This window comes from Ambystoma mexicanum, chromosome 3q (genome assembly GCF_040938575.1).
Source record: "Ambystoma mexicanum isolate Mex_15411 chromosome 3q, UKY_AmexF1_1, whole genome shotgun sequence".
Classification (NCBI taxonomy): Eukaryota; Metazoa; Chordata; class Amphibia; order Caudata; family Ambystomatidae; genus Ambystoma; species Ambystoma mexicanum.
The window spans coordinates 846242890-846257928 of NC_090926.1; the positions used below are offsets into that span (position 1 = coordinate 846242890).

A 15039-nucleotide genomic window follows, 5' to 3' on the forward strand; every position below is an offset into this window, starting at 1 on the left:
CACTCCCCGCTCATGCCCCGTGTTGTTCTCTTGTTCCCCCCACCCCCCACTCATGCCCCGTGTTGTTCTCTTGTTCCCCCCACCACCCACTCATGCCCCGTGTTGTGCTCGTGTCCCCCCACCCCCAGCTCATGCCCCGTGTTGTGCTCGTGTCCCCCACCCCCCGCTCATGCCCCGTGTTGTTCTCTTGTTTCCCCCACCCCCTGCTCATGCCCCGTGTTGTTCTCTTGTTCCCCCCAACCCCACTCATGCCCCGTGTTGTGCTCGTGTCCACTCCACCCCCCGCTCATGCTCCGTGTAGTGCTTGTGTCCCCCCCCGCTCATGCCACTTGTTGTTCTCTTGTTCCCCCCACCGTCCGAGGATGCCCCATGTTGTCTCCTTGTACCTTCACCCACCTCAGAATCCCCATGTTCTCTCTGTATCCCCACCTCCTATGCCCTCTGTTGTCTCTGTGTCCCCCTACCCACTTGCAGTCAAGATATAGTCCTGTGTCTGTGCCCTCGTGCCCACTCCTCATTGTTCTGTTGGCTCCTTGCCCTTACGTCCATCTGTGTTTGCCCCCCACTGCCTCCTGCGTCCTTTCAAGTGGTCACCCCATTTGCCCCTGCATCCATTATTCCTTTGAACCCCCCTGCCACATGTTCATCTTTGTTCCCCATTGTAACCTTCTGATTTCCCCTCTGGCTCATCTTCCTTTTCCTCTCCCTTCCCCATTCTTCCTCCTGCTCCCTCATCCTTGCCTTTGTCTCCTCTTGTCCCCCTTACCCCACCCTTCCTTCTTCCCCTCCCTCCCCCCTCTGTCTATTCTCCGGCACTACCCCATATTGCCGTCAGGCATATTAAGTGTAGCGCCTGCTTTCTGCTTCCATCCTCCCTTCCTCCCCCTTTTTTTTAAATTTACAAGCACTTACACTTATCACTGTCCTTGACCTCTAATACAGAGCTTGTCTGTTTCCCCCTCCTCCTGCCTGTTTTCTCCTCCCCTCCCCCTACACTACCTTGATTGTTCATTGACCCTTAAGATAGTCACCCGTTTGTTCCTCTCCCCTCCCATTCCCTTCCCTCCACCCCTTCCTCCCCTCCTCCCCCTCCTTTTTGTCATTTTTGCACTGCAACAATTGCCGTCAGCCATAGTAATGCTACTGCTTGTATTGTCTCCTTTTTTCCTCCCTCACCGCTCCTTTATTTGTTCCATGCACTTGTACTGTCAGTTATGATATGATAGTTATTTCTCACATTCTAATTTGCTTCAAGGACTTGTAAGAATGTATTGTATTTTCCCTTGTTTCCCTCCCTCCTTGCAGCACTTTGAAACACATTGTGTATAGGCACTATACAAATAAACAATCAATCACAAAAAAAAAACAATTCAGAATCCCACAACAGCAGATGAGGTGAGGTACAATACAGCATATATAGCCACTAGGGCCGTAGTGGAGCGGACATTCAGAGTGCTAAAGTCATGGTTACGCTCCCTTGACCACTCTAGTTGGGTGTTGCTACATGCTCCACCGGCAGTATGTAAAATCATAGTGCCTGAATGTGTACTGCACAATGTTGCCACACAGGGTAGTCCAGTGGAAAGGAAGGTGGGGCACCGCCCACAGGCACCACCCTTGCCCATGGTTGGACAAAGGGCATGTGGAGAGTCTGCACGCATCCAGCTGGTGCAATCATACTTGGATAGCACAGTGGCAACGTGCTGGTCTTGGAAGCAAGACCACCCAGAGCAACAGAAGTTTGAATCCCAGATCTGCACTTATAAACCTAACTTAGGTATTTATTAAACCAATTTAATAAAGAAAATAAATAAATAAATACATACTTCACATAAATTACCCCTGTGGAGCACACACACTGAAACCACATCCCAGGTGCCACTCCCACTTTGCAAAGTTGAAAGTACCATGATTGTGGAGATCAGAAAAAATGTACTCATTTGAAAAATACATAACCAAGTAAAAACGTATTGGAACAGAAAAATGCATCAACTTGCCAACATTCAATTCTTAGCACCTAGTCATTCATGGCCATCAAAAACAACATGTTCACTAATTCCAATCAACCACTCAAAATACTAGTGTACACCTGTGAGACTATGTGCACTACAGGCTCAAAGCTATCCAAGTTGCTGCGAGCATGAAAGCAGGGCACATTTCACATGTTGCAAACATACTGTCAATAGGGTGACTTTTCACCCCATATTAAAATTACCACTGGGTCTGATTCAATTTGTAAGTGATCAAAAGTGCCTGATACTCTCCAAGGGCCTGATTCTCAGAAGTATCAAATAATGGTGCAATCCCATAGGGAAACACTCTGTGAATCATGCCCCTAACCTGTATGGCTGTGCACAAATCACCAACACAGTCATAGCAACCTGAACCAACAGTATCCGTCTTGTACAAAGAAAAGCACGCTGCACAAGCAACACAGTCCCTGCCCACTGCCATATGGACAACCACAAATGTTGTACATGTAGACACCAAACCACACACATGATACCACAGGTAGGAAGGTATAGCAGACAATTGATGAAAACTACAAAAACATGTGAGGACACCCCTGAACCCACTATACATGATACACAAAAATAGACAGGTTAAGTGGCCAACTCATTTCCTGACAACTGTGCATAATACACAGTCCCATCAAAGCAGCCATGTAGATCGCTAAAATTGCAAGTGCACTGCAAGAAGTATGCACATTTCACCTTATCCCTTGTTAGCCTGCACCAACTGGCATGTACAATCCATGGACACCCCCCTCTGTTGGCCTGGAAACCACCAAACCCTGATGTTCTGTCCTGTAAACACATACAGCAGAAACTTCCCATTCAATCGCAGCAACCATCTTCAGATGCAGAATGCCTCTGTAAAGAAATACAAAACTATGTAAAGGCAGGTAACACATCCATGCATCCAAACATACAGCAACATGTGCCCCCCCCCCTTAGGGACATGCAACAAATGCAAACAATAACTCACCAGCCACCCATCACCATGTGTACCGGCACCCATGCAGCCAGATCTACCCACCTCATGCCAATGCAGCATGAACACCCCACACAGTGACTCCTTACTCACCCACAACACTTACACCGCCTACCCCCCAAGTGCCATGCAGACCATGTAACACTTACCCATTATCATTATCATGGCGATGGGACATTGGGAAAACTTGCATCTGGCCACAGACATCATGACACTGAGAGGACCCCCAAAAAGAGACCACTGAGACGATGGAGACCCAGGATCACTTTGGAAGTACTCCCAATGCCATGATATTGCATCCCCTGCTTAACATGGCACTGGGCCAGTGCAGTAAACACTGGCAGGGGAGCCGATGATGCAAAGGCCAAAAAGATGTGATTGAAAAATATCACCAATTGCATAGAAGACAGGATCTGGCAGAAGACAGCACTTCACAGAGGCAGCCGTCATACTGGAAGGCAGGGCAACAAAGAAACTGGCAAGACACACACAAGCATACATGAGAAAGTAATGAGAAGCACACAAAAGAGGGCGGTTGACAGGAAAGTGAAAGGGAAGTCAGAATTCACCGGGACTGGACTGAATTGGGTCAAATATGCTTTGAACTGAAGGGAGCATTGAGATGCACTCAGCAGCTGTCAACAGACCTCATGAAATCTGCTGGTGAACCATGCACGGTACATGTTCACCATGGCAAACAACAATCCCTGGCCAATGGTGTGTGCCTGGTGTCTGTGGAGAACATGGCATCCCACAAATGGACAGCAATGCTGTTATGTTTGTGGATTTGTCTTGGGACAGCACCTAAAGAAGAGGAAGAAGGATCAAGATTGGACTGCATGTGTGGGTAGACATGACTATTGAAAAATCCTTGTATGGGATACCACGTGGGCCCCCTCACATCTATGGTCTCGCAACCAGTGCCACCCTAATTGGCTTTAGAAAAAAGCATGCAGAGGCACTCCAGCCCCATGTGCCACATGCATCCATTAAGCTGGACCCATTAACCTCAATTCAAGTAAAAGATAAGTTACCCCACACAGTGCCAGACTCCGTGCCACAAGCCACAGCACAAGTGACACCCTGCGTGCCCTTCACTTACCTGCACAGGGTACCCACCTGGCTTGCATCCATTGCATCACACCTGGAAATACATTTTGAAATCGGAAAGACATGCAGTGCAACAACATAAAGATACCGAACATCCATGAAAACTCATGTATGGAACAAGAAAATAGGCATGGACAACCCTGTGTCGAAGGATGACAAGATGGAGACAGGACACAGAGTGTCGATTGCCTAGCAGTGGGGTGGAGGAGAGAGAGAGAGAGAGAGAGAGAGAGAGAGAGAGAGAGAGAGAGAGAGAGAGAGAGAGAGAGAGGGACAGATGAAAAGCACTGCAAGGAGGAGACTGGCTGGAGGGTAGATGAGGATGGATATGTCTGACAGCAAAGTGGGTGAGGGCAGAGAGAAGTTGTCCAAGAGAGGAAGACATAGACATGAACACTTTAGCGAGAAGCAGCCTGGTCAGAGAGCCTAGAAGTAGCAGAGATCGAAAGGTACCACATGTCGTGGGCCAGGAAGGACAAAAGTGGGTGACAGAGAAGGTCAGACTGGGAAAGAATGGGCACATGTGAAAGGTAACTCAGCAACACTACATCAGACAAACCACCGGAAACACCCACCATGGCATGCAAGGCAGGTAGAGACCCATGTACGCTACATACCACAAAGAAGTGCCTACAATCACATACCCATACCCTGCACCAACCAACATTCACCTCTGTTGGATACCACTGTAAATGGACTTCAGGACAACTTGCAGCTGTTCACTCACCGAACAGCAGACAACACACTCTCAGTGAGACTGTCCCAGGAATTCCATGGATTCCGGGGTGCACTTGCAACTCACACGGGGAGAACAAATGAAAATAAGCTGTGGAGAGTAGACGATGTAACACATGCCTGGTCTTACAATGTGCACACACAATGAGCACCCACTGACAGTGCCGGATGAGATGAACAAAGAATGGCAACCAAAATACATGCAACACACCCCGGTGTAGATAACCAACAGAAACAATGCCCTAAAAGTGTCCTGATTAGGTAATTAATGCACCAGCACAGTAAGGGTGGTGAGGTCTCCATGCATGTCCTCGTGGATGGCTGCAGAGTCTTTCTGCGCACTCAGGCATGATGCACTGAGTTGCTCGGACAGAGTCTTGCTGAAGGCATCCATCTCCTTGTGGATCAGTGTCCTTGTGGCTGAGAGTTCATCATGAATTGCAGTCCTCATGGCCTACATCTCACACCTCACGGCCTCTCTGTGTGCCTGAGCGTCTGCATGCAGCGACCCCTACAGTCACCTCAAATCAGCCCGTCGGCCCTTGGAGTTGGCGTCTATGCACATTCTGTGGGTGTGTATACACTGGAGGGTAAATCCCCTACTCTGTGGGGGTCTGGGGAAAAGATTCAACAAAGAACAACAAATAATGACCCCTCAGGGTGTAAGATGTAGGTGATACGGTGTACCAATTACCGGTACTCACCTCACTTTTTCTAACCTCAATAAGCAAACTACTAATGTACAACACTGTAGCATACAGAAAAATTGCCACAGACTAATCGACAAGTCTAACACAAGGTTTCCCTTGAAGGATCACTCTCAATTGGACCTGCTATTATCAAGTTCCAAAGAGTGTCCTAAATGACTCTGGCTCTATGTATTTTATCTCTGGTTAGCAAGTGGTCATATCATCATTGCTATAAATTTAACACTTGAATATTGACCAAAGTCTCGGCTATAATTCTCATTATTTTAATAGAAAACATAAAACAGCTTTTGGTGCAAGAGCCTCAGTGACATTTTACACAAAAATTATTATTTTTCAAAAAGATACATTAGTTTGAATATAATATTTTGATCAAAGTGTCAGCATTTGAATTAATCATGCACCATAGAAAGCAAAATCAGTTAAGTACAAGTAAAACAAAAAGACCATACAAACATTTTTTTGCAAAAAAACCAATAAGACAAAGTTTTCATTTCATTTCATTGCTTGACTTATGTGTTCACACTAGACTACTGCTTCTTACAGTACTGCACAGGTCTGTAAGAAGCAGTAGTCTAGTGTGAACACATAAGTCAAGTTGACACTAGTCATTTATTCTTAAACCCCATAAGGAACAATAATTGGTATTTTGTTTCCCTTTGTCTGGGGTTTCTTGGTGAACACATATGTGGATTTTCAGAACCAAAATAGGTTGAAAACTAAGCAATGTCAAACCAAAATAGGGTGAAAACTAAGTAATGTCATAATATCCCTCTGCTACAGGAATAGAATTTATTATTTATTTCTTATTTTTTGTGTTATTCATAGTTTTTTCCAAATGAAAACTTTGTCTTATTGTTTTTTTTGCAAAAAAATGTTTGTATGGTCTTTTTGTTTTACTTGTATTTAACTGATTTTGCTTTCTATGGTGCATGAATAATTCAAATGCTGACACTTTGATCAAAAGATTATATTCAAACTAATGTATCTTTTTGAAAAATAATAATTTTTGTGTAAAATGTCACTGAGGCTCTTGCACCAAAAGCTGTTTTATGTTTTCTATTAAAATAATGAGAATTATAGCCGAGACTTTGGTCAATATTCAAGTGTTAAATTTATAGCAATGATGATATGACCACTTGCTAACCAGAGATAAAATACATAGAGCCAGAGTCATTTAGGACACTCTTTGGAACTTGATAATAGCAGGTCCAATTGAGAGTGATCCTTCAAGGGAAACCTTGTGTTAGACTTGTCGATTAGTCTGTGGCAATTTTTCTGTATGCTACAGTGTTGTACATTAGTAGTTTGCTTATTGAGGTTAGAAAAAGTGAGGTGAGTACCGGTAATTGGTACACCGTATCACCTACATCTTACACCCTGGGGGGTCATTATTTGTCATTCTGTGGGTGTGGCATGAGAACCACATGACCTGCAGCTGTTGCTCTACCCAGGCCACTGGTGGGTTCATGGTCTTGGCCATATTATCCATGCCCTCTGAAATTCTGTCCAACACATTGGGCCTCATTCCGAGTCCGGCGGTAAGTAACAGTAATTACCGCCATGGCGTAAATACCATGTACGATGTGGTTGGAAGGCGCTATTTCCACCATATTCCGACTTCGCGTGCACGAGTATTCCGCCATGGTGGTAAACTCCCTTGCGGCATAGAGCAAAAGGTCCCGTCAAACCCCTTACCGCCATAAACCTAGACGTATTTAACACCATTGCCTTCGATGGAATCCGTAATTAGCGGAGACCGTAATTTACGCTAACCGTAAATTACGACCACCGTTAAATACCGGAAACGGAAATAACGTCATCGCACAGGAACGGGAAGCATCACGGCGGCCATATTTAAAATCACAATCCATTGCAATCCTCTCCATACAGGACATACAGGACTCCATACAGGACTCAGATCGACCAAATATACAACAGAGAACATCATCATGCCTAAAGTTCTGAAAAAGGGCGCTGCACGCATCCGAAAAGAAAAATTCACCCAGGATGAGTTACAGGTCCTGGTCAACACTCTGCATGAACATGCAGTCATCGTATTCTGCAGCGACATGCGTAGGCCCACCATCCTCAGAAAGAAGGAGATATGGGAGTTGGTCGCACAGAGGGTGAGCGCCGTTGGGAACACCCCCCGCAGCACAACGCATTGCCGCAAACGCTGGGATGACCTCCGTCTCAGGGTGCGGGCCATCATGTCAGCAAACCGTCAGCAGGCCCTGGAGACAGGAGGAGGCCCAGGCTCACCCATTAAAATGATGCCCTGGGAGGAAACATGTGCGGAGATGATGGGCACAGAAGCCATTGAAGGTGTGGGCGAAATGGATTGCGGTGATCCCTCATCCGCTGATGCAGGTGAGTATCATGAGTCCAAACAGTACATGCATCCCTAATATAATTCACCGCAAAGGGCCGGCCAAAGAGTCACATCATGTTTGCTTCGTAGCCCCCCCCCTGCAACCATGTCGTAACAAGTGGGACCCAGGATGATGTCAGGTGCAAGGCTGACACCCATATTGGCCATGCCACACAGAAAGCTGGTCAATGTCACTCACCACAGTACTCCGCCAACATGATTGACCCCGCCAACAGTATGCTTTTACCATCCAAGCCAAGTTCACTCACCGACCAAAATATCACCAAGACGCTGCTCTCCCAATGTGTTACCATAGGCTTGAAGTCATGATGACCCCCAGATCATTGATCATGCTGTCTCTCTCTTGCCCCCCACAGGTAGCGGTCATGAAAGTGAGGAGCAGGAAGGCTCCCGGCCAAGTACCTCCCGGGACAGGGGCAGGGTACAGCGCATACCTGCTGGCAGACATAAGGCCCATACTACACCACCTGCCCCAGCAACCCCCATGGAGGGTACACAACCCCCACCCGCGCACCTGGACATGGCTGCAGTTCCGCCGGAAACATGCCCCACGCTGCACCCTGAGGAATCCAGCATGTCAGGGGAGAATGCTGCCATGTGCCTCCTTAGTGTGCCAGACAGCCCCACATCCTATTCCGTGGTCAACGTGGAGGAGACCAATGTCTACAGCCCTGAGTCACCATCGTACAGCCAGGTTGCACACAGCGACTCCGGGTCGAGTGATGGCCCAGGTCTCACAGGCGAAGGGGTAACACCTGTCTCACATCAGCCCACTTCGCCTGCCGAAACACCTGAGAGGCCTGCAGGCCCAATACCGAGCCTGCCAACCACATCCCCCACATCGGCCGCAGAAGCTGTGCACTCCCAGAACCTCACGGCTATGATTGAGGAGTTTCTCCGGGACAACCGGGAATCAGGGTTGGTGCATCACAATGACCTGCAGGCTCTGGGCGAGGTCATCACTACATCCACAAACCGGCTCTATGAGGTGCTCGGCAGGATTGCTGATGCCCTGGAGGCAGCAACCCCCAGACCTCAGCCCCAGCAGGAGGAACCGCCCTCCCAGTGCTCCTCCACGCAGACCAGCACGGTCCGCAGGTCACAACGCACAATGCGAAAATGATTCCCCAGGCTCGGGGAGTGCCCATTGACTATGAAGCCACACACATGTGGCCTATGTAGTATTGATGGGACCATTGTGGGGCTGTTGTGGGGGGAAGGTGAGGGGGGTGAGGGTGTGCGTGGGAGTTGGGGGGAGGGGGGGAGGGTGTGCGTGGGAGTTGGGGGCGAGGGGGGTGTGGGTGTGCGTGGGAGTTGGGGGGGAGGGGGGTGTGGGTGTGCGTGGGAGTTGGGGGGGAAGGAGTGAGGGTGGAGGATTATTTGTACACGTTTTCACATGATTATACAATACACAGTTTGGTGTATCCTGGAAAACAGAGTGGACATTGATCATTGTGCATGTGTCTTTTAATGTCTCACAGTGCATGTAGTACATGTATTCCCACACCCTGTGCCCAATATCCTGTCATCCTCACCCCCTCAGCTGACTTGTGACTCAGAAATATTGGTCAATCAATGCTTGTCGCACGTGACGTCCCTCCTGTGCATCGGCCCCGTGATGCTGTCCTGCCATTCCTTCCTCCTCCTCCTCCTCCTCATCTGGTGGTAGCAGACCCACGTCAGGGGGCAGTGGCACGTTCCGATGGATGCACATGTTGTGCAGCATTGCACATGCCATGGTGATCTTGGCCACCTTCTCGTGGCTGTAGATGAGGGCCCCACCTGACCGGCTGAGGCAACAAAATCGTGCCTTCAAAAGGCCGAAGGTCTGCTCTATCACCACCCGTGTACGGGTATGAGATCTATTGTAGTCCTCCTGGTGCCTGTTTTGTGGGTTGCGGACCGGGGTCTTGAGCCACGGCTTCAATGGGTAGCCAGCATCACCTGCATGAGAGTGGAATGAAGGTAAGTGTTCGTGCAATCATGGTGGAGAACTGTGCTAATCTGACATTGCAGCAGGTGTTCACTGGTCATGCACACATGTCCCAGGATACAGTCACCCCATTACATCGTACAATGGCGTTGACTGTCCCACCCTTATGCATCTCTCTACCCCACCCTTTACCACCCGGGTGGAGTATGCTGACAGCCTACTCACAGCCCCAATGGACTGCCATGGCCCATTCCGGTTACTCACCAAGCAGCCAGGTACGTCGTTCAGCATGTTGCTCCATGTAGCGTGGTAGTGTAGAGTTGAGCAGGACCAAGGAGTCATGAGTTGATCCGGGGTATCGGGCATTGCATTGTGTGATGGCTTTACTGGCATTACACACCATCTGGACGTTGGTGGAGTGATATTGCTTGCGGTTGCGATACGGCACCTCCATGGCATGGGGAACCACCAATTCTACGTGGGTGCAGTCGATGGCACCTATGCAATTTGGCATGCCTGAAAGTGCATGGAAGGCAGCTTTGGTATCATATGTCTCCTGGGGAGTCCGGGGGAGGCATATGTAGTCCCTTCTGTGCTTGAGGAGGGCATCGAGCACTTGGTTGAGTATCCGGGAAAATATGGGCTGTGAAATGCCATGCATGTGCCCCACTGTATGCTGGTAGGTCTCTGTGGCATGGAAGTGGAGCACAGACACTACCTTTAGTAGAGGGGGGATGGCAGTGCTGATTTCTATTAGGCTCACTATGTCGTTATGTATCAGGGCCACTATGGTGGTTATGGTGTCCCGGTCAAGCCGGTACAGGGTGTGTATCTGCTCTGGTGTGAGGTTGAAGGGGGTGGGTCTGATGCGTGGAATTGGGGGCTGACGGCGTGGTAATGGTGGCTGCACCGGTAGGGCATGCTGGGCCTGTCTCTGCCTCCTTCTCCTCCTGTGTATCCTCTGTGGTGGGGGCTGTGGTTGCTGTGGTTGCTGTTGTTGATGTTGTCGTAGTTGCTGCCTTGCAAGCAGGGCCTCCAGCTCCATGAATGCTGCGAGAATTGGTATCATCTTGGTGTGGGAGGGGGTGTGGTGTGTGGGTGTGCTCCTTTTGTGCTGTGCCTGACTCTATGGACTCCACCTGTGCTGATTGGGTGCATCTGTTCCTCTTTCTGGCACTGTTCAGGGTTGTTAACACCTTGGGCCTCAATCCGAGTCCGGCGCTAATGGAAAAACGATGGCCATCCTTTTCCGCTGTGGACTATTCCGACCCATCACACCGTAATTTCCGCCGCCGTAAAGTACGACGGCGTAAATAGCGGACCAGTGTCGCGCGCCCGAGACACCACGTCGGAAATAACGCTAAGGCGTTAACCAGTGCTGATCCCAAGTAAAGCGGACACGGTAAAAACGGGCTCCACAGGGGCGCAAAGTACCTTAACGCCATGGCGTAATTACCAGCATCATAGAGAAGGTGTTAACAACCCTGAACAGTGCCAGAAAGAGGAACAGGTGCACCCAATCAGCACAGGTGGAGTACATAGAGTCAGGCACAGCACAAAAGGAGCACACCCACACACCACACCCCCTCCCACACCAAGATGATACCAATTCTCGCAGCATTCATGGAGCTGGAGGCCCTACTTGCAAGGCAGCAACTACGACAACATCAACAACAGCAACCACAGCAACCACAGCCCCCACCACAGAGGATACACAGGAGGAGAAGGAGGCAGAGACAGGCCCAGCATGCCCTACCGGTGCAGCCACCATTACCACGCCGTCAGCCCCCAATTCCACGCATCAGACCCACCCCCTTCAACCTCACAACAGAGCAGATACACACCCTGTACCGGCAAGACCGGGACACCATAACCACCATAGTGGCCCTGATACATAACGACATAGTGAGCCTAATAGAAATCAGCACTGCCATCCCCCCTCTACTAAAGGTAGTGTCTGTGCTCCACTTCCATGCCACAGGGACCTACCAGCATACAGTGGGGCACATGCATGGCATTTCACAGCCCATATTTTCCCGGATACTCAACCAAGTGCTCGATGCCCTCCTCAAGCACAGAAGGGACTACATATGCCTCCCCCGGACTCCCCAGGAGACATATGATACCAAAGCTGCCTTCCATGCACTTGCAGGCATGCCAAATTGCATAGGTGCCATCGACTGCACCCACGTAGAATTGGTGGTTCCCCATGCCATGGAGGTGCCGTATCGCAACCGCAAGCAATATCACTCCATCAACGTCCAGATGGTGTGTAATGCCAGTAAAGCCATCACACAATGCAATGCCCGATACCCCGGATCAACTCATGACTCCTTGGTCCTGCGCATCTCTACACTACCACGCTACATGGAGCGACATGCTGAACGACGTACCTGGCTGCTTGGTGAGTAACCGGAATGGGCCATGGCAGTCCATTGGGGCTGTGAGTAGGCTGTCAGCATACTCCACCCGGGTGGTAAAGGGTGGGGTAGAGAGATGCATAAGGGTGGGACAGTCAACGCCATTGTACGATGTAATGGGGTGACTGTATCCTGGGACATGTGTGCATGGCCAGTGAACACCTGCTGCAATGTCAGATTAGCACAGTTCTCCACCATGATTGCCCGAACACTTACCTTCATTCCACTCTCATGCAGGTGATGCTGGCTACCCATTGAAGCCGTGGCTCATGACCCCGGTCCGCAACCCACAAAACAGGCACCAGGAGGACTACAATAGATCTCATACCCGTACACGGGTGGTGATAGAGCAGACCTTCGGCCTTTTGAAGGCACAATTTCGTTGCCTCAGCCGGTCAGGTGGGGCCCTCATCTACAGCCACGAGAAGGTGGCCAAGATCACCATGGCATGTGCAATGCTGCACAACATGTGCATCCATCGGAACGTGCCACTGCCCCCTGACGTGGGTCTGCTACCACCAGATGAGGAGGAGGAGGAGGAGGAGGAAGGAATGGCAGGACAGCATCACGGGGCCGATGCACAGGAGGGACGTCACGTGCGACAAGCATTGATTGACCAATATTTCTGAGTCACAAGTCAGCTGAGGGGGTGAGGATGACAGGATATTGGGCACTGGGTGTGGGGATACATGTACTACATGCACTGTGAGACATTAAAAGACACATGCACAATGATCAATGTCCACTCTGTTTTCCAGGATACACCAAACTGTGTATTGTATAATCATGTGAAAACGTGTACAAATAATCCTCCACCCTCACTCCTTCCCCCCCAACTCCCACGCACACCCACACCCCCCTCCCTCCCCAACTCCCACGCACACCCACACCCCCCTCCCCCCCAACTCCCACGCACACCCTCACCCCCCTCCCCCCCAACTCCCACGCACACCCTCACCCCCTCACACTCCACCCACAACAGCCCCACAATGGTCCCATCAATACTACATAGGCCACATGTGTGTGGCTTCATAGTCAATGGGCACTCCCCGAGCCTGGGGAATCATTTTCGCATTGTGCGTTGTGACCTGCGGACCGGGCTGGTCTGCGTGGAGGAGCACTGGGAGGGGGGTTCCTCCTGCTGGGGCTGAGGTCTGGGGGTTGCTGCCTCCAGGGCATCAGCAATCCTGCCGAGCACCTCACAGAGCCGGTTTGTGGATGTAGTGATGACCTCGCCCAGAGCCTGCAGGTCATTGTGATGCACCAACCCTGATTCCCGGTTGTCCCGGAGAAACTCCTCAATCATGGCCATGAGGTTCTGGGAGTGCACAGCTTCTGCGGCCGATGTGGGGGATGTGGTTGGCAGGCTCGGTATTGGGCCTGCAGGCCTCTCAGGTGTTTCGGCAGGGGAAGTGGGCTGATGTGAGACAGGTGTTACCCCTTCGCCTGTGAGACCTGGGCCATCACTCGACCTGGAGTCGCTGTGTGCAACCTGGCTGTACGATGGTGACTCAGGGCTGTAGACATTGGTCTCCTCCACGTTGACCACGGAATAGGATGTGGGGCTGTCTGGCAAACTAAGGAGGCACATGGCAGCATTCTCCCCTGACATGCTGGATTCCTCAGGGTGCAGCGTGGGGCATGTTTCCGGCGGAACTGCAGCCATGTCCAGGTGCGCGGGTGGGGGTTGTGTACCCTCCATGGGGGTTGCTGGGGCAGTTGGTGTAGTATTGGCCTTATGTCTGCCAGCAGGTATGCGCTGTACCCTGCCCCTGTCCCGGGAGGTACTTGGCCGGGAGCCTTCCTGCTCCTCACTTTCATGACCGCTACCTGTGGGGGGCAAGAGAGAGACAGCATGATCAATGATCTGGGGGTCATCATGACTTCAAGCCTATGGTAACACATTGGGAGAGCAGCGTCTTGGTGATATTTTGGTCGGTGAGTGAACTTGGCTTGGATGGTAAAAGCATACTGTTGGCGGGGTCAATCATGTTGGCGGAGTACTGTGGTGAGTGACATTGACCAGCTTTCTGTGTGGCATGGCCAATATGGGTGTCAGCCTTGCACCTGACATCATCCTGGGTCCCACTTGTTACGACATGGTTGCAGGGGGGGGGGGGCTACGAAGCAAACATGATGTGACTCTTTGGCCGGCCCTTTGCGGTGAATTACATTAGGGATGCATGTACTGTTTGGACTCATGACACTCACCTGCATCAGCGGATGAGGGATCACCGCAATCCATTTCGCCCACACCTTCAATGGCTTCTGTGCCCATCATCTCCGCACATGTTTCCTCCCAGGGCATCATTTTAATGGGTGAGCCTGGGCCTCCTCCTGTCTCCAGGGCCTGCTGACGGTTTGCTGACATGATGGCCCGCACCCTGAGACGGAGGTCATCCCAGCGTTTGCGGCAATGCGTTGTGCTGCGGGGGGTGTTCCCAACAGCGCTCACCCTCTGTGCGACCAACTCCCATATCTCCTTCTTTCTGAGGATGGTGGGCCTACGCATGTCGCTGCAGAATACGATGACTGCATGTTCATGCAGAGTGTCGACCAGGACCTGTAACTCATCCTGGGTGAATTTTTCTTTTCGGATGCGCGCAGCGCCCTTTTTCAGAACTTTAGGCATGTTGATGTTCTCTGTTGTATATTTGGTCGATCTGAGTCCTGTATGGAGTCCTGTATGTCCTGTATGGAGAGGATTGCAATGGATTGTGGTTTTAAATATGGCCGCCGTGATGC

General features: G+C 50.5%; 1 protein-coding gene across 1 annotated transcript in view; it reads left to right on the top strand.

Annotated features, from left to right (window-relative positions):
- Window positions 1-15039, top strand: part of ANKFN1 (ankyrin repeat and fibronectin type III domain containing 1) — a 1946563-nt gene that overhangs the window by 1781767 nt on the left and 149757 nt on the right. The window lies entirely within an intron of this gene.